At 37.2% G+C, this 20,397-nt stretch overlaps 1 protein-coding gene across 1 annotated transcript in view; it reads right to left on the bottom strand.

The window, feature by feature from the left end:
• The window catches only part of GPC6 (glypican 6), a 1,093,791-nt gene that overhangs the window by 341,406 nt on the left and 731,988 nt on the right, over positions 1-20,397 (bottom strand). The window lies entirely within an intron of this gene.

Genomic DNA, 20,397 nt, shown 5'->3' with positions numbered 1-20,397 from the left:
TCGGAAGATGGATCCAATGTTGAATGTGAAGAGAAGTGCTTGCAGTAATTCAGAGGAGCTACTAATCAACCCCTAATCAAGTGCTATTTACCTTGAATACGATAAGCAGTGAATACTCCTAGGTTAATCAATTCTAAACCAATCAGGTCTTTTTTAGACTCACTGAAAATTCCAATATGACTTTAAGAGGAAAGAATATTTAAAATGGTGTGGACCAAAATCAGAAAAAAGTACAGAAAGCTCTTTTTCATGACTGGATATAAACATTAGTGAGGTATTTTTTTGGTTGGTTCCATATAATGTTGATCTTTAAGTTAAGTAGCTACATGTTTCTGTTCTTGTGCTCTCCATCTGAAGGCAAGCCTAACTTGTATCATTTGGATCTCCTGGAGAGTTAGAGTCTTATCGGACAGATCTGGGCCCCCAGGTAACAATATATGCCTGGAACATTCAGATACTGACAAAGCATAACACCAATGTAAAGGTGGGGCAGGAAAAGGTATTTCCATATAAATGGATACTTTGCACTACCAAAGCTAATCTCCAGCATTTTATCCTTTACCTACAAACCACATTTGAGGTTTCTAATGCAAGGCTTTGGTTTCTGTAACATTTTCTTAATTGCTGTATACTGTAAAAAATTAATGAATGAAACCCTCAATTAAATAGAGTTGGGAGACCAGAAGGGGGAGCTCTCAAGCCCTGCAAGGAGAGCAGAGCCCAATGGCAAGAAGAAAGACTCCTTTCCTGGCAAGGACTCGGCCAATGAAAAGCCACGGACTCTTTGTTTATCACAGCCCTCCCAACTTTCTTTTCCCTCTAAAGAAGTGCTCTCTTTCCTTTGCTAAATTGCAATTCTCTGTTGGTCCTGAATAAACCATCTTTGCTGGAGAAATATTTGGCAGTCTATTTGTTTGAGGTCAAGAATACTGACAAAGTCCCTAGTTTATTATTTCAGGAAATGAAGCAATCTATCAATCTATCTATCTATCTATCTGGGCGCCGAAATCTCTGATTGTCCTTTTGATGTTTTTCCTTTTTTGCATTTTCTTTCCAAAATTTTATGAAAATTTTCAAACATACAAATTGAAAGATTTTTATAGTGAACACCCATATCCCCACTCCTAGATTCTACATTTAACGTTTTCGTACACTGATTTTTCACACATCTATCTATCCTTCTCACCCATCCATTAATCCACCTTATTTGTAATACATTTCAAAATAACATATTAACCTTTTGATTTTTATTTTTCCTGGTAATTTAATGTTGGCTTTAATAAAACGAATTAACCCGATCAACAATAAAAAGTTAGCACATTAAGTAGTCCAAATCGAATAAAGTAAAATATAACTAGCCTTTCTTTTGTTTTTAATTTTTAAAAAACTTATTTATTTTTGCCCGCATTAGGTCTTCGTTGCTGTGCGCGGGCTTTCTCCAGTTGCATCGAGTGGGGGCTACTCTTCATTGCGGTGGCTTCTCCTTGTTGCAGAGCACAGGCTCTAGGCGCGTGGGCTTCAGTGGTTGTGGCACGCGGGCTCAGTAGTTGTGGCTTGCGGGCTCTAGAGCGCAGGCTCAGTAGTTGTGGCGCATAGGCTTAGTTGCTCCGCGGCATGTGGGATCCTCCCGGACCAGGGCTCGAACCTGTGTCCCCTGCATTAGCAGGCGGATTCTTAACCACGGCGCCACCAGGGAAGTCCATAATTAGCCTTTCTTTATAAAACTATTTAAAGAATGTGTTAGTATCCACTAATTCTAAGACATAGTTTCCAACAACAAAACAAAAACGAAAAAATGAGAATAGAGGAGTCTGGTGACTTTTCTTTTGAGCATACATCTGTGCCACCATGTCTATTTATCTAATAGATATAGGATATCTAATATCTATAGGATATTTTGTTGAAAATGCCAAATTTTATCCACAATTGGGCAGAATTTTTTTTAAAATTTATTTTATCTACATGTATCCCGTACCATTCAGAGAACAGAGAGGATAACTCTGTCTGTGGAATTCCAAATTCTTATACATTTTATTATTTGGTATATGGTTGTAGTCCTACAAACCACTGTCCGTAGGGTTTTGATTTTCACAGCCTTGCAATTCCTCTCCTGACCTTGATGTCTCTCTCCAGAGACCTATCCTATTTTCACCCAAGCCGGCTAAGCTATTTCTTCCTTTGACTCTGTTGGATTTTTTGTTTTCTCACCATTGGTATTATATGATGCTTTCCTTCTTCTCACTAAACGTGCCAGTATAAAACCTAGGGTATTTGTCAATATTGGGGATGCAGATTTGAGATCTCTTGGCGAGTGTGGACTCTTTTATCATCATTATAACCTGTACCACTCTGCATAACATGCATGTATTATAAGGTATTATGATTATGATATATAGGCACTCAATCAATGCTTTTTCAGTTGAACTCTGTAGTGTGTTTCTTGATTCCTTGGTCACACTGATATTCAAAGAAAAAAGGCACAAGATGGTTTTATACATCTTAGCGTTCAATTGTTGCTTTTAAATTCTGTTTTCAAAGGTTATTGATTGCACTAATTCCAAAGCTTTGCTGTGTGTGTGTGTGTGTGTGTGTGTGTGTGTGTGTGTGTGTGTGTGTGTTGGAACTAGTACAATTTTCTCAGTCTGATGTTTCAGAAGAGTCTCCAACTCAGGGTAGCAACAAATAGTGAAAATTGAACAGCCTTAATAACCTAAAAGAACAGTGCTGTTCAAGTTAAACATGGCCCTCTCGGTACTTTGGGAAATGATATCCTTCTTGGTCAAATAAAGGGCATTTTAAGAAGAAGAAAACCGAGCGGAGGAGCAAAGTTGAAGCTTTTATGTTCACAGACCATATTTTTCGACACAACTGCATGCCTGAATTGAAATAAAAAATCACCACTTCAAACTGAAGACTTTTAGAAGTAAGCCTCTGAAAAGAAGGTTGTTTTAAATGCCAGTTGTATGAAGGGCTGGTTCTATTTTTAAATGTTTAATAGTGTTTAATAATTGTGCTACAGCTACTCTTAAAAAATCTTTTAATATTGAAATCAATATAGACTCGTAAGAAGCTGCAAAACCAGTGGGGTCCTGGGTACCCTTCACTCACCTTCCCTCAATGGAAACATCTCATATAGCTGTAGGACAATATCAAAATGAGCAAATTAAGGTTGATACATTGCTGCCACTGAGTTTATAGACCTATTCAGTTTTCATGATTTTTTCAACCTGCATTCATTTGTGTGTGTGTGTGTGTGTGTGTGTGTGTGTGTGTAGACACTTCTATGCAATTTAATCCTATGTATAGATTTGTGTAACCACACCACAATCGACTCACAGAACTTTTCCGTCACCACAGAAGAACGCTCTTGTGTTTCCTCCACCCCACCCCTTGTCCCTATCACCAGGCAAACACTAATCTATCTGTCATCGCTATAATTTTATCATTGTAGGAATCATATATCAATACTTTGTATGTGGGCTGGCCAAAACGTTCGTTCGGGTTTTTCCATACCACCTCACGGAAAAACCCAAGTGAACTTTTTGGCCAACCCAATAACATTCTGAGCTTCATTTTTTTGAAACTGAGCATAATATCTTGGAGGTCCATTCAAGTTGTTGCATGTATTCACTCCTTTCTATTGCTGAGTAGTATTCTGTTGTTTGGATGTACCAAATTTGTTGAACTCTTCACGCACTGAAGGATACTTGGGTTGTTTCCAGTACTTTGCTATTAGGAATAAAGTCGCCATGAGCATTCACGTACAGTCTTTTGGCACAAACGTTAGTTTTCATTTATCTGGGATAAATGCCCGAAAGCACAATTGATGGATCAGATGGTGAGTGTGTTTCGTTTGTAAAAAACTGCCAAATTATTTTCTAGATCAGTGCGGCATGTTCTACATTTCCACCAGCAATACGCGAGAGACCCAGTTTTCCTCACGTCAATGCCAGTATTAGGTATTATTACTATTTTTTGTTTTAGTCATTCTAATGGGTGTATTATCTATGTTTAAATTTGTGGTGAGTTTCCTCTGAGTAATTTCCATACTAGGATTTTAATTTCAATAGGCTCTCATACACATCAGATACCAAATCATTCACCAGCTGGTCTCTAGAAAATATGCAACATTAAAAGAACCACAACGATAATTCTGAAACAATAGATACAACTATATATTTGGCAAAACCAAAGTAAAGAAAGGAGTTCTAAAAACTCATATTTAAGGACTTCTCTGGTGGTCCAATGGTTAAGAATCCGCCTTCCAATGCAGGGGACATGGGTTAGATCTCTGGTCAGGGAACTAAGATCCCACAGGCCATGGGGCAACTAAGCCTGCGCACTGCGACTAGTGAGCCCACGTGCTCTGGAGCCGGAGCACTACAACTAGGGAGACTGTGTGCCACAACTACTGACCCCACATGCTCTGGAGCCTGCATGCCACAACTACTGAGCCCGCATACTCTGGAGCCCGCGTGCCACAACTAGAGAGCCCGTGTGGTGCAACCACTGAGCCCGCGTGCTCTAGAGACCATGCCACAACTAGAGAGAAGCCCACACGCCACAACTAGAGAAGCCCATGCGCTGCAACAAAAGATCCCGCATGCCACAACTAGGACCCAATGCAGCCAAGTAAATAAATAAATAAATATTTTAAACTCTTATTTAAAATTTAGGATAGAATAAGATCTCAAAAATATAATGCCATGAATTTGTAAATTTTGTGAACTATTAGAAAAAATTTCCTACTGAAGAAAACTGTGCTCATTTAGCAACAATAAAGACTACAATACAGCTTCAGAAACCAAATGTTGAGTTTTTTAAGTTGGTAATGTGGATTTTTGATATTTTTTAAAAATGTAGCTGTAGCTTCCTAGATATTCAACGTAGACTGGGAAATAAACTTAGGTAGAAGAGTAAATTATAATGTTTATGAAAGCGGGGCCTACTTGGCACAAATAAAACAACGTTTTTGAGTGAAGAAAAAAGATGAGGACAACATTCCTTTTTGTACTTATTTGTGTTTTCACATAACTTTTACATGTTGTCCTTCACCACTAATAATACTTTGTCAAGAATTTACAATATTAGAGGGAAAAAAGAAAATAGTCAATGGTTCTTACTCCATTATCCTACTCCGGGAAAGATGGACAGAAGTTTGTGAGTCAACCAAGTAATATTTCAATATGAAATCTTTGCATCATGGGTTTAGTCCTTCTGTTAACTTCTTTTGATGCCGTGTCTGTATAATGAATGACTTATAGTTGACTAGTTTCGAGGAATAATAATACAACTTGAGGAGCAACAATACAATTTATAACAAGAGTTCCTTGTAAAATTAACTGAAAAATAAATTAAATAACATAAAAATAATTGAGCTCTTAGTCTGTGGTTTTTTTGTTGTTTGTGTTTCTTTTTTAACAGGCAAAAAAAGCAAGATACATTGAAACATGGCAAGGAATACAAAAAGAGTCCTTAATAAATCTGTATTGGGAGGTAGGACTAAGACTTATCTACCTGGCTAACCATGTGTGTCAGGATGTTATAGCAAGTAATTCTTATGTTTTCTAAATGCAAATTGAGGCATAGCGTATCCTTAGCCATATAATAGCAATTCATTTCAGGTCTTTAATATATTTAAGATTTCTGTATCTGGACCAACATTTCATGCTTTGGTGCTCACATTAACAATTCCTAATAGTAGCCAATGTAAAAATGTAAAATAAGATTGTCGCTTCAAGTAGTTTTAAAAAGCAAGAAAACATGGGGAAGTTATAAATCTTTACTTATATACAATGAACAAATCCCTAGCAAGTGCTTGTTTCTATGGAAATCATATAGCCAAAATAATCAATTAAACATATCTGTCAGAAGACAGATATGTCTCCCAAAGACAAACAAGTTAATGTAAATGACTTATTTAACTAGAATAAACTCAAAATGTGCTTTTGAGCAACAGTAGATGCCATCCTCCGCAGTTTCTAATCTGTAGTCATATTAAATGATAAGATGTTTCTACTCATCATCCTAATGTATCATGAGATTCTGAAGTGTCTTCTGAAGTCCTCAAGAATGAATAAATTACATTAAAAGTAGTTTTCCTGTTAAGTACTTTTTAATTATAATCCTTTAACAATTAGCAACCTATCAATAGGCTTTGTAGTAAGTTCATGAGGACGTAAATTTGTTTCTTCTTTATTCACTCATGCAACTTTCATTAATCCAACATTTATGGGGATGAATAAGGAGACCTTCTACCAGTGTTGGGATGTTCAGAATACATTCACTTCCAAATCAGTTCAGGGAAAAAATTATTTGTCTTCGGGAAGTGCAGTGTAAAGGGAGCCCAAAAAAAGGGCATTTGGCTCAAAATTGGGAGGTAAGGATAAAGACAGGGATGGCTTCTGAAGAAAGTCAAGTAACAGATGTCTGCAAGATAAGCATGGGAGATGGGTGACATCGCAGAAATGGTGGAGTAGGAAACTTCAAGAATCAGTCCTTTCACTGAAGTAACCATGAGACTAGTAAAAGCTGACAGGATCAACTTTATTGGAATGCTGGAGTCTAATTAAAAAAAAAAAAAAACAGCAACTAGGAGGGTGCTTAATAATAAACTACTGAGATGGCTAAACATCAGTTAAAGCGCATTGCTACATCTCAAGGCTCAGGAAATTTAAAAAGACTGCAATCATATAAAGTATCCCCTCTGACCACAGCAGAATAAAGCTGGAAATCAATGTAAGAAGGAAAACTGGAAAATTCACAAATATGTGGAAATTAAGCCACACACACCTATACAACCAAGAGGTTAAAGAAGAAATCACTAGGGAAATTAGAAAATAATTAGCTAAATAAAAATGAAAACACAACATGCAAAACATTATAGCCACAAATGCCTACATTAAAAGAGAATATCTCAAATTAATACCCTAATGTGATACCTTAAGGAGCTAGAAAAATAAGAGCAGACTAAAACCAAAGTTAGCAAAAGGAAGGAGATAATAAAGATTAGAGTGGAGATAAACAAAATGTTGGTTTCAGTTTACTCTTTTTTTTTCTAGTTCCTTAAGGTATAACATTAGATTAGTCTTTTCTTTTCTTTTATTATTTATTTATGTATTTTCTACAGCAGGTTCTCATTAATTGTCCATTTTATACATATTAGTGCATACATGTCAATCCCAATCTCCCAATTCATCACACCACCACCACCCCCTATCCCAACCATTTTCCTCCTTTAGTGTCCGTACGTTTGTTCTCTACATCTGTGTCTCAATTTCTGCCCTGCAAACCGCTTCACCTGTACCATTTTTCTAGGTTCCACATTTATGCGTTAATATACAATATTTGTTTTTCTCTTTCTGACTTACTTCAATCTGTATGACAGTCTCTAGATCCATCCATGTCTCTACAAATGACCAAATTTTGTTCCTTTTTATGGCTGAGTAATATTCCATTGTATATATGTACCACATCTTCTTTATCCATTCATCTGTCAATAGGCATTTAGGGTGCTTCCATGTCCTGGCTATTGTAAATAGAGCTGCAATGAACATTGGGGTGCATGTGTCTTTTTGAATTATGGTTTTCTCTGGGTATATGCCCAGTAGTGGGACTGCTGGATCATATGGTAATTCTATTTTTAGTTTTTTAAGGAACCTCCATACTGTTCTCCATAGTGGCTGTATCAATTTACATTCCCACCAACAGTGCACGAGGGTTCCCTTTTCTCCACACCCTCTCCAGCATTTGTTGTTTGTAGATTTTCTGATGATGCCCATTCTAATTGGTGTGAGATGGTATCTCATTGTAGTTTTGATTTGCATTTCTCTAATAATTAGTGATGTTGAGCAGCTTTTCATGTGCTTCTTGGCCATCGTTATGTCTTCTTTGGAAAAGTGTCTATTTAGGCCTTCTGGCCATTTTTGGATTGGGTTGTTTGTTTTATTAATATTGAGCTGCATGAGCTGTTTATATATTTTGGAGATTAATCCCTTGTCCATTGATTCATTTGCAAATATTTTCTCTCAATCTGAGGGTTGTCTTTTTGTCTTGTTTGTAGTTTAGTTTGCTGTGCAAAAGCTTTGAAGTTTCATTAGGTCCCATTTGTTTATTTTTGTTTTTATTTCCATTACTCTAGGAGGTGGATCAGAAAAGATCTTGCTGTGATTTATGTCAAAGAGTGTTCTTCCTATGTTTTCCTCTAAGAGTTTTATAGTGTCCGGTCTTACATTTAGGTCTCTAATCCATTTTGACTTTATTTTTGTGTATGGTGTTAGGGAGTGCTCTAATTTCATTCTTTTGCATATAGCTGTCCAGTTTTCCCAGCATCATTTATTGAAGAGGCTGTCTTTTATCCATTGTATATCCTTGCCTCCTTTGTCATAGATCAGTTGACCATAGGTGCGTGGGTTTATCTCTGGGCTCTCTATCCTGTTCCATTGATCTATATTTCTGTTTTTGTGCCAGTACCATATTGTCTTGATGACTGTAGTTTGTAGTGTAGTCTGAAGTCAGGGAGTCTGATTCCTCCAGCTCTGTTTTTTTCCCTAGAGACCGCCTTGGCTATTCAGGGTCTTTTTTGTCTCCATACAAATTTTAAGATTTTTGGTTATAGTTCTGTAAAAACTGCCATTGGTAATTTGATAGGGATTGCATTGAATCTGTAGATTGCTTTGGGTAGTATAGTCATTTTCACAATGTTGATTCTTCCAATCCAAAAGCATGGTGTATCTCTTCATCTGTTTGTATCATCTTTAATTTCTTTCATCAGTGTCTTAATAGTTTTCTGCATACAGGTCTTTTTTCTCCCTAGGTAGGTTTATTCCTAGGCATTTTATTATTTTTGTTGCAATGGTAAATGGGAGTATTTCCTTAATTTCTCTTTCAGATTTTTCATCATTAGTGTATAGAATGCAAGAGATTTCTGTGCATTAATTTTGTATCCTGCAACTTTACCAAATTCATTGATTAGCTCTAGTAGTTTTCTGGTAGCATCTCTAGGATTTTCTATGCATAGTATCCTGTCATCTGCAAATAGTGACAGTTTTACTTCTTCTTTTCCAATTTGTATTCCTTTTTTTTTTTTTTTCTTTTTCTTCTCTGATTACCATGGCTAGGACTTCCAAAACTATGTTGAATAATAGTGGTGAGAGTGGACATCCTTGTCTTGTTCCTGATCTTAGAGGAAATGCATTCAGTTTTTCACCATTGAGAATGATGTTTGCTGTGGGTTTGTCGTATATGGCCTTTATTATGTTGAGGTAGGTTCCCTCTATGCCCACTTTCTGGAGAATTTTTATCATAAATGGGTGTTGAATTTTGTCAAAAGCTGTTTCTGCATCTATTGAGATGACCATATGGTTTTTCTGCTTCAATTTGTTAATACGGTGTATCACATTGATTGATTTGCGTGTATTGAAGAATCCTTGCATCCCTGGGATAAATCCCACTTGATCGTGGTGTATGATCCTTTTAATGTGTTGTTGGATTCTGTTTGCAAGTATTTTGTTGAGGATTTTTTCATCTATATTCATCAGTGATATTGGTCTGTAATTTTCGTTTTTTGTAGTATCTTTGTCTGGTTTTGGTATCAGCGTGATGGTGGCCTCATAGAATGAGTTGGGAGTGTTCCTTCCTCTGTAAGTTTTTGGAAGAGTTTGAGAAGGATGGGTGTTAGCTCTTCTCCAAATGTTTGATAGAATTCACCTGTGAAGCCATCTGGTCCTGGACTTCTGTTTGTTGTAAGATTTTTAATCACAGTTTCAATTTCATTACTTGTGATTGGTCTGTTCATATTTTCTATTTCTTCCTGGTTCAGTCTTTCTAAGAATTTGTCCATTTCTTCCAGGTTGTCCATTTTATTGGCATGGAGTTGCTTGTAGTAGTCTCTTAGGATGCTTTGTATTTCTGCAGTGTGTGTCTGTTGTAACTTCTCAGTTTTCATTTCTAATTTTATTGATTTGAGTACTCTCCCTCTTTTTCTTGATGAGTCTGGTTAATGGTTTATCAATTTTGTTTATCTTCTCAAAGAACCAGCTTTTAGTTTTATTGATCTTTGATATTGTTTTCTTTGTTTCTATTTCATTTATTTCTGCTCTGATCTTTATGATTTCTTTCCTTATACTAACTTTGGGTTTTGTTTGTTTTTCTGTCTCTAGTTCCTTTAGGTGTAAGGTTAGATTGTTTATTTGAGATGTTTGTTGTTGTATTGCTATAAACTTCCCTCTTAGAACTGCTTTTGTTGAATCCCATAGATTTTGGATCGTCATGTTTTCATTGTCATTTGTCTCTAGGTTTTTTTTGATTGCCTCTTTGAGTTCTTCAGTGATCTCTTGGTTATTTAGTAACGTATTGTTTAGCCTCCATGTGTTTGTGTTTTTTACTTTTTTTTTCCCTGTAACTGATTTCTAATCTCAGAGCGTTGTGGTCAGAAAAGCTGCTTGATATGATTTCAATTTTTTTAAATTTACTGAGGCTTGATTTGTGACCCAAGATGTGATCTATCCTGGAGAATGTTCTGTGCGCACTTGAGAAGTGTGATCTGCTGTTTTTGGATGGAATGTCCTATAAATATCAATTAAATCTATCTGGTCTATTGTGTCATTTAAAGCTTGTGTTTCCTTAGTAATTTTCTGTTTGGATGATCTGTTCGTTGGTGTTAGTGAGGTGTTAAAGTCCCCCACTATTATTGTGTTAATGCTGATTTTCTCTTTTATAGTTGTTAGCAGTCGCCTTATGTATCGAGGTGCTCCTATGTTGGACGCATATATATTTATAATTGTTATATCTTCTTCTTGGATTGATCCCTTGATCATTATGTAGTGTCCTTCCTTGTCTCTTGTAACATTCTTTATTTTAAAGTCTATTTTATCTGGTATGAGTATTGCTACTCCAGCTTTCTTTTGACTTCCATTTGTACGGAATATCTTTTTCCATCCCCTCACTTTCAGTCTGTATGTGTCCCTAGGTCTGAAGTGGGTCTCCTGTAGACAGCATATATACGGGTCTTGTTTCTGTATCCATTCAGCGAGCCTGTGTCTTTTGGCTGGAGCATTTAATGCATTCACGTTTAAGGTAATTATCAATATATATGTTCCTATTACCATTTTCTTAATTGTTTTGGGTTTGTTTTTGTTGGTCCTTTTCTACTCTTGTGTTTCCCACTCAGAGAAGTTCCTTTAGCATTTGTTGTAGAGCTGGTTTGGTGGTGCTGAATTCTCTTAGCTTTTGCCTGTCTGTAAAGCTTTTGATTTCTCCATCGAGTCTGAATGAGATCCTTGCTGGGTAGAGTAATCTTGGTTGTAGGTTCTTCCCTTTCATCACTTTAAATATGTCACGCCACTCCCTTCTGGCTTGTAGAGTTTCTGCCAAGAAATCACCTGGTAACCTTATGGGAGTCCCCTTGTATGTTATTTGTCATTTTTCCCTTGCTGCTTTCAATAATTTTTCTTTGTCTTTAATTTTTGCCAATATGATTACTATGTGTGTTGGCATGTTTCTCCTTGGGTTTATCCTGTATGGGCCTCTCTGTGCCTCCTGGACTTGGGTGGCTATTTCCTTTCCATGTTAAGGAAGTTTTCAACTATAATCTCTTCAAATATTTTCTCGGGTCCTTTCTCTCTCTCTTCTCCTTCTGGGACCCCTATAATGCGAATGTTGTTGCATTTAATGTTGTCCCAGAGGTCTCTTAGGCTGTCTTCATTTCTTTTCATTCTTTTTTCTTTATTCTGTTCTTCAGCAGTGAATTCCACCATTCTGTCTTTCAGGTCACTTATCCGTTCTTCTGCCTCAGTTATTCTGCTGTTGATTCCATCTAGTGTATTTTTCATTTCAGTTATTGCATTGTTCATCTCTGTTTGTTTGTTCTTTAACTCTTCTAGGTCTTTGTTAAACATTTCTTGCATCTTCTCGATCTTTGCCTCCATTCTTTTTCTGGGTCCTGGATCATCTTCACTATCATTATTCTGAATTCTTTTTATGGAAGCTTGCCTATCTCCACTTCATTTAGTTGTTTTTCTGGGGTTTTATCTTGTTCCTTCATCTGGTACATAGCCCTCTGCCTTTTCATCTCGTTTATCTTCCTGTGAATGTGGTTTTAGTTCCACAGGCTGCAGGATTGTAGTTCTTCTTGCTTCTGCTCTCTGCCCTCTGTGTTCTTCCACTTTCTCTTTTCTGGAACAACTTATAGATAAGAGGGTTTATCTGTCTTTTTTAAAGGCAGGCAGAACTCATCTGTGAGCTTCCAGGACCTGCTAGTGTTGGATGGTCTCCTACAGAGGCAGGGGGTGGCTGTGGCTCACCACAGGGACAAGGACACTGGCAGCAAAAGTTCTGGGAAGTACTCCTTGGCATGAGCCCTCCCAGAGTCCACCAGCAGCCTCACTAAAGAGCCTGTACGTTAGGTTATTGATTAGAGATCTTTCTTCTCCCAGAAGTGGGGAGAGAGGCATGGGATAGTCTCTCCCTCTGAGCCTCTAGAAAGAATCAATTCTGCTGACACCATAGCCTCAAATTTCTAGCTTACTGAACTGTGAGAGAATACAATTCTGTTGTTTTAAATCACTAAAATTTGTGGTACTATGTTACGGTAGCCCTAGGAAACTAATTTATACACCAACAAATTAAATAACCTTGATGAAATGGACAGACTCCTAGAAACACACGACCTACAAAGACTGAATCATGAAAACAAGAAATATGACTAGACCTAAAACAAGTAAAGAGATTGAATTGGTAAGCAAAAGACTCCCAACACGGCTTCCCTGGTGGCGCAGTGGTTGAGAGTCCGCCTGCCGATGCAGGGGACACGAGTTCGTGCCCCGGTCTGGGAAGATCCCATGTGTCGCGGAGCGGCTGGGCCCGTGAGCCATGGCCGCTGAGCCTGCGCGTCCGGAGCCTGTGCTCCGCAACAGGAGAGGCCACAACAGTGAAAGGCCCACATACCACACACACACACAAAAAAAAAGACTCCCAACGAAGAAAAACCCTGAAACAGATGCCTTCACTGGTGAATTCTACCAAACATTTAAGGAAGAATTAGTAAAAATCCTTCTTAAACTCTTCCTCAAAATAGAAGGTGAGGGAATATTTCCTAACTCATTCTAAGAGACTAGCATTACCTGATACCAAAGCCAGACAAAGACATAATAAGGAAAGAAAAGTATAGTATAAGAAAAGAAAAGTATAATACCCCTTTTAAATGTAAATTAAAAATTCTCAACAAAATACCAGCAAACTGAATCCATGTTAAAACGATTATACCATGACCAAGTGGTATTTATCCCAGTAATGCAAGGGAAGTTCACCGTAAGAGAATCAATCAATATAATACACCATATTCATAGAATAAAAGGAAACTCACACACAATTATCTCAACTGATGCAGAAGAAGCCTTTGACAAAATTCACCACTCTTTCATGATACATACTTACAGAAAAGTAGGAACAGAAGGAGACTTCCTAAATGTGATAAAGGGAATTTATGAAAATCCACATTTGACATCATACTTGATGGTGAAAGATTGAAAGATTTCTCCCTAAGATGAGGAACAAGACAAGGAGGCCTGCTTTCACCTCTGCTGTTCAAGATTGTATTAAAAATTCTAGCTAGAGTCACTAGGCAAGACAAAGAAGTAAAAGTTATCCAAATTGAAAAGGAAGAATTAAAACAATCTTTATTCACAGGTGACACGATCAGACATATAGGAAATCCCAAATAACTCACAAGAAACTACTAGAGCTAATAAATGAATTCAGCAAAGTTATAGGGTACAAGATCAACACAGAAACATCCACTGAGTTTGTATACACTAGCAATGAACAATCTAAAAGGGAAATTAAGAAAATTCCATTTACAACACTATTCAAAGAATAAAATACCTAGGTATAAATTTAACCAAGGAAGTGATAGCATTTTACATTGAAAACTATAAAACATTGCTGAAAGAAATTAAAGAAGACCTAAACACGTGGAAAGGTATCCTGTGTTCATGTATTGGAAGACAATATTGTTAATATAGCAATACTACTCAAAGTAATTTAGATTCACTGCAAACCTTATCAAAATTCCAACAGTTTTTCCTGGTAAAAATGGAAAAGCCGATGCTCAGATTCTTAGAGAAACGCAAGGGACCCACATAGCCAAAATAATCTTGAAAAAGAAGGAACAGATTTGTAGCACTTACACTTCCTGATTTCAAAACGTACCACAACTTACTACAGAGTTAAAGTAATCAAAACATTGTGGTACTCTCCAGCAACCCCACTCCTGGGTATTTATTCAAAAGAATTGAAAACAGGTTCTGGAAGAGCTATTTGCACTCCATGTTTATCGCAGCATTATTACCATAACCAAGAGGTGGAAACAACCTAAATGTCCACGGACTGATGAATAAATAAAGAAAATGCAGTGTATACATGCAATGGAATATTACTCAGCCTGAAAAAAGAGAAGGAAATCCTGCAGTATGCAAAAACATGGATGATCCTTGAGAACATTATGCTGTGTGAAGTAAGCCCGTCACAGAAGGACAAGTACTACTTGATTGCACTTACGTGAGGTACCTAAAATAGTCAAAGTCATAGCAGCAGAAAGCAGAACAGTAGTCATGGGGGTTCTGCTGGGGAGACGGAAATGAGGGGTTGTCGTTCAATGGATATAGCGTTTCAATCATGCAAGATGAAAAAGTTCTAGAGATCTGCTGTATAACAATGGCATGCAGTTAACAATGCTGTATTGAACATTTAAAAATTTAAGAGGGTAGATCTCGTGTGTTTTCTGTGTTTTCTTCACAATAATAAATAATAATAAAGACAACACCTTGATACTGGCATAAGGATAGACCTATAGATCGGTGAAGTCGAGTTGAAAGACCAGAAATAAACACTTATATTCAGGGCCAATTGATTTTCACAAGGGTGGGAAAATCATTCAACGGGGCGAGAACAGTCTCTTCAACAAATTGGGACAACTGGATATCCTGATACAAAACAATGAGGTTGGACCTTAACCTCATACCATGCACAAAAATTTCTCAAAATGGATCCAGTGGCCTAAATATGAGCAAAAATCTATAAACTCTTGGAAGAAAACACATGGGATAAACCTTCATGACCGTGGATCTGGCAACAGACTCTTAGATATGACACCAAAAGAAAACAGTAAACTGGAATTCATTAAAATGGTGCTTTTGTTCATCAAAGGACACCATCGAGAAAGTGAAAAGACAACCTACAAATGGGAGAAAATATCTGCAAATCATATATCTGTATCCAGAAAAAATATATATATACAGAACTCTTATAACTCAATAACAAGAAGGCAAACAACTCAATTAAAAATTTGGCAAAAAAACAAAAAAATTGGCAAGGGACTTGAATAGATGTTTCTCCAAAGAAGATATGCAAATGGCTAACAAGTTCATGAAAAGATGTTCAACATCATTAATCACTAACTAATGAACTCAAATCAAACTGAGATATCACTCACACCTGTAGGATGACTATAATAAAGCAGACAGACAATAACAAGCGATACGGATGTGGAGAAACTGGAATCCTTAAATATATTATAGCTGATGGGAATGTATAATGACAGCCACTTTGGAAACACAGAACTACCGTATGAATCAGCAATTCTATTCCTGGTTATATATTCAAGAGAAATGAAAATATATACCACATATAAGTTTGTATATAAATGTTTATATTGATAGAAGCATCATTCACAACAGGCAAAACCTGGAAGCAATCCAAATGTCCATCAATTGATGGATGGATAAACTAAACACAGTATATCCATACAATGAAATGTTGTCCATCAATTAAAAGAAATGAAACTCTGATGCGTGCTGCATCAGGGACGAACTCTGAAATAACATTATGCTACATGATAGAAGACCTTGTACTGTATGATTCCATTTATATACATAATGCCCCAAATAGGCAAAGCCACAGAGACAGGAAGTAGGTTAATGGTTGTCAGAGGCTGGGGTGAGAGAGTGGGAGAAGCAGGGGTGAAGGATGGAGAGTGACTGCTAATAGGTACACATTTTATTTTTAAGATTATTATTTATTTATTTTTCTTTCTTTTGTTTTTTTGAGTATAGTTGCTTTACAGTGTTGTGTTAGTTTCTGCAGCACAGCAAAGTGAATCAGCCATATGCATACACACATCCCCTCCCTCTTGGAATCCCTCCCCTGACATCCCACCCAACTAGGCCATCACATAGCACCAAGCTGAGCTCCCTGTGCTACACAGCAGGTTCCCACTGGCTATCTATTTTACACATGGTAGTTTATTTATGTCAAACCTAATCTCCCAATTCATCCTACACTCCCCTTGCCCCCCGTGTCCACATGTCCATTCTCTCCATCTGCCTTTCTATTCCTGCCCAAATTGGGTCATTTGTAGAGATGTGGATGGATCTAGAGTCTGTCATACAGATTGAAGTAAGTCAGAAAGAGAAAAACAAGTATCGTATATTAATGCATATATGTGGAATCCACATTTTCTTTTTGTGTTATGAAAATGTTCTAAAATTAGATTACAGAAACAGTAATGGTTGCCCAACACTGTCGGTAAATATACTAAATACCATTGACATTTACACTTTAAATGAGTAAACTTTATGCTATGTAAATTGTATCTCAATAAAGCTGTTTGAAAACAGAGATAAAAGTACCTTTAGCAGATAAATTCCTACTACCATATTTGCAAGTTTTAAAGGAATTAGAGTTAGAGACAATTTTTTATCACTAATAAGACACTTAATTTAGCCATGTAGTTATATATAAAAATATTTAAATAATATTATCCTTGAATTACAGATACCAAAATTAGTTTGATGTGCATGGCCATAATGATATTTTAACACTTTCTCTTGAGAAGTCAACTTTTATTTCAGCTGTTGCTTAATGGTGGCCTGGCAGAGATGAATTTTTGTGCATGCAAACAGAAAACCTTTGGGTCTTCCAATTTAGTTTGCATGTTGATTAAAATGTGTATGCTCTAAAACTCTCTCTGTCCATCTTGTACCACTGAGAAAGAAAAAGACAGTAAAGAATTACGAGTTGCAAAACAGAGCCTGAAGGAAAAATGTTCCCTACGTGATGACAAATGTTTATAGTGCCACTGTGATAAAAATTCAGCCTATTTTTAACAATGTAATTTACCTATTATCTAGAAGCCTCCTCAGAAAAGCATAAGGCTTATGAAGCATTTACCAGCCATGAAATGATGACGGAACTTGCTGGGTCTGGGAGAAAAGCAATAGATACAATTTGCATACCTAATAACCATAACTGCAAAATTTCCAAAGTCAAGTTTAAGTAACGTCAATGCTGTGGAATGGAACCAGGCCTATGGCAAGTAAGGTGAGTTAAGGTCTGTATCAGTTTTTGCCAGCCCTGTTAGGGCTTGTCAGATTATGACAAATTCAATGCTACCTAGCTCCAGTTTGTATATTTAATTTTATGCCTTAAAACGTAAATAAAACTGCCAGAGAGGTTAGTAAATGTATGTTATTTTTCACTTTGGAATAGCTCCAAATAGCACTTAAATAAATTATGCACACACACGAATGAAGATTTTTCACCCATTAGAATAAACTAGCTCTTTCCACTCAATTCATATTTCGGAGGGCTTCTGATGTGTTTACCCAATAGGACACAACATCATTTTAATTTTACCTCGCTCTATCATTATGAGGTCTTGGTGATATTGGGCAGTCGGCTTGACATTCCGAAATTTACCCAAATGTAAATTTTCAAAACGTGAACACAGAATGTAAAACAGAATCCCTATATGTCTCATCAGGAAATACTTGTCTTCCTCAGAAATTATAGCTTAAATATCCCTTCACTTAGAAGAAACATTTTAGCGGTGAGTTTAAATATGAGTCACTTTTTTAAAACTTTTTATCTTATATTGGAGGATAGCCAGTTAACAATGTTGTGACAGTATCAGGTTCACAGCAGACTCGGCCATACATATACATGTATCCCTTCTTGATGTGAGAATCCACTTTAGTAAAAGCTATGAATTTCTAGCCTCTGTGCTGTGGAACTAACATATTTCTAACGTAGCTGCTTTTGAATACACACAATCTGCTTTTAAAGTAAAGGGATGTGTCATTTTCAAGAATGGAAAACCAAATCAATCATTCTTTCAGGAACATGTACAACTTTAAATGCCTAGTACAAGGAGCTGGCCTATGGTGGGAGGTGAATAATATTAAAATATGTCCGATACACACAAGAATATAGACAAACACCATATTGTGGTATTTTGGTAACTTTTTTTTTTTGCGGTACGCGGGCCTCTCACTGTTGTGGCCTCTCCCGTTGCGGAGCACAGGCTCCGGACGCGCAGGCTCAGCGGCCATGGCTCACGGGCCTAGCCGCTCCGTGGCACATGGGATCTTCCTGGACCGGGGCACGAAACCGTGTCCCCTGCATCGGCAGGCGGACTCCCAACCACTGCGCCACCAGGGAAGCCCTATTTTGGTAACTTTTGATGGAAAACACATGGATATGGAACTTGTGTTAATATTATCTATCATTTATTATCTATCTATCTACCTATCTATCTATCTATTGACAGTTCTCCATGACCAGCGATATGCCTTCCTGCCAGTAGAACTGATGTCACCTAGTTTATGGATAATATACTGTCAGCACACAAAGAGATTCACATTAGTCATTCTAATTCCTGATGAGCCCTACATGAGAATTCTCTTGGCTCAAAACACTGGTGTGTTTCCACGGAAAATTCCTATTCTTCACTTCATCCTGCAAAGTACCAGCATGGACCTTTTTAGAAAAAGTCCTAATGAGGAAGAAATGAAACAACAGCAGTATCAGTTTTGGGGAGATTACACAACACTAGTTTGGCCGTGTTCTCATCAGTTGGCTGATGACTGAACCACGGACTGTCATCAGTAAAGAAGAGAACATTACTTGGAAATTTCTATGGGAATGGGGAAATTTTTTTTTTAACATCTTTATTGGAGTATAATTGTTTTACAATGTTGTGTTAGTTTCTGCTGTATAACAAAGTCAATCGGCTATATGTATACATATATCCCCATATCCCCTCCCTCTTGCATCTCCCTCCCACCTTCCCTAACCCACCCCTCCAGGCAGTCACAAAGCACCAAGCTGATCTCCCTGTGCTATGCAGCTGCTTCCCACTAGCTATCTATTTTACATTTGGTAGTGTATATATGTCAATGCTACTCTCACTTCGTCCCAGCTTACCCTTCCCCCTCCCTGTGTCCTCAAGTCCATTCTCTACATCTGCGTCTTTATTCCTGTCCTGTCCTTAGGTTCTTCAGAAACATTATCTCTTTTTATAAGATTCCATATATATGTGTTAGCATACGGTATTTGTTTTTCTCTTTCTGACTTACTTCACTCTGTATGACAGACTCTAGGTCCATCCACTCACTACAAATAACTCAATTTCGTTTCTTTCTATGGCTGAGTAATATTCCATTGTATATACGTGCCACAGCTTCCTTATCCATTCACCTGTCGATGGACACTTAGGTTGCTTCTATGTCCTGGCTATTGTAAACAGTGCTGCAGTGAACATTGTGGTACATGTCTCTTTTTGAATTATGGTTTTCTCAGGGTATACATTCCAAGAGAGGCCAGTAGTGACTCTAACCTTTAAAATAATAATAATAATAATAGGAAAAAAGCTAAGATGGTGGTCTTTGAGAGTAAAAAAGACAGTACCACATCAAGAAAAAAAGTTTTTTCTCTCTCTTCTTCCAGTATTAATAGAATGGAACGCTATGAACTCATTAAGTTTATTCAATAAATATTTAATAAGCATCACCATGTACTGACACTGCTCAAGGAGCTATAATGAAGACGAATGGTGGATTTCAAAGTTACCAGGAAGCAAGATCCACAGCTGAGGAAGGGCAGGTGAGAATGACTGGGGCTCGAATGACTGGCCAAGAAGCAGAGCTCGTGAAGAACCTGATTTCACCTAAGAGAGGCCAGTGGGAAGCTGACCATAAGAAACCCCCAGGAGAACAGGAGAAGAAGGTCAAAATGGAATAGCGGGATCACGGGGAATTCAGCGACCTTGGATTACTCACTGATTTAATGTTTCTCTTATTTTTATCTTAAGTAAACATTTTCTAAGGACAACTTGATAGGAGTCCACATAGGAATACTGGGCATATCGTGCCTTTCAGCCCTTTAGATATTCCCTAGAGTTCTGGGGATGGGTGAGGGAGAGGAAAATATACCCACAAAAGCAAAATTCCATGAAATGAATTATGTGAGAATTTGTAGAAGAGTGATATAAAAGTAATATTTCTAATTTTCTCATGTCAAGTTTAAAAGGTTGTTCCTCAAATAATGCAGAACCACCTTGAG

The sequence above is a fragment of the Phocoena sinus genome, chromosome 18 (assembly GCF_008692025.1).
Source record: "Phocoena sinus isolate mPhoSin1 chromosome 18, mPhoSin1.pri, whole genome shotgun sequence".
Classification (NCBI taxonomy): Eukaryota; Metazoa; Chordata; class Mammalia; order Artiodactyla; family Phocoenidae; genus Phocoena; species Phocoena sinus.
Note: the sequence above shows the minus strand (reverse complement) of the source record. Positions and strands in the feature narration are given on the sequence as shown.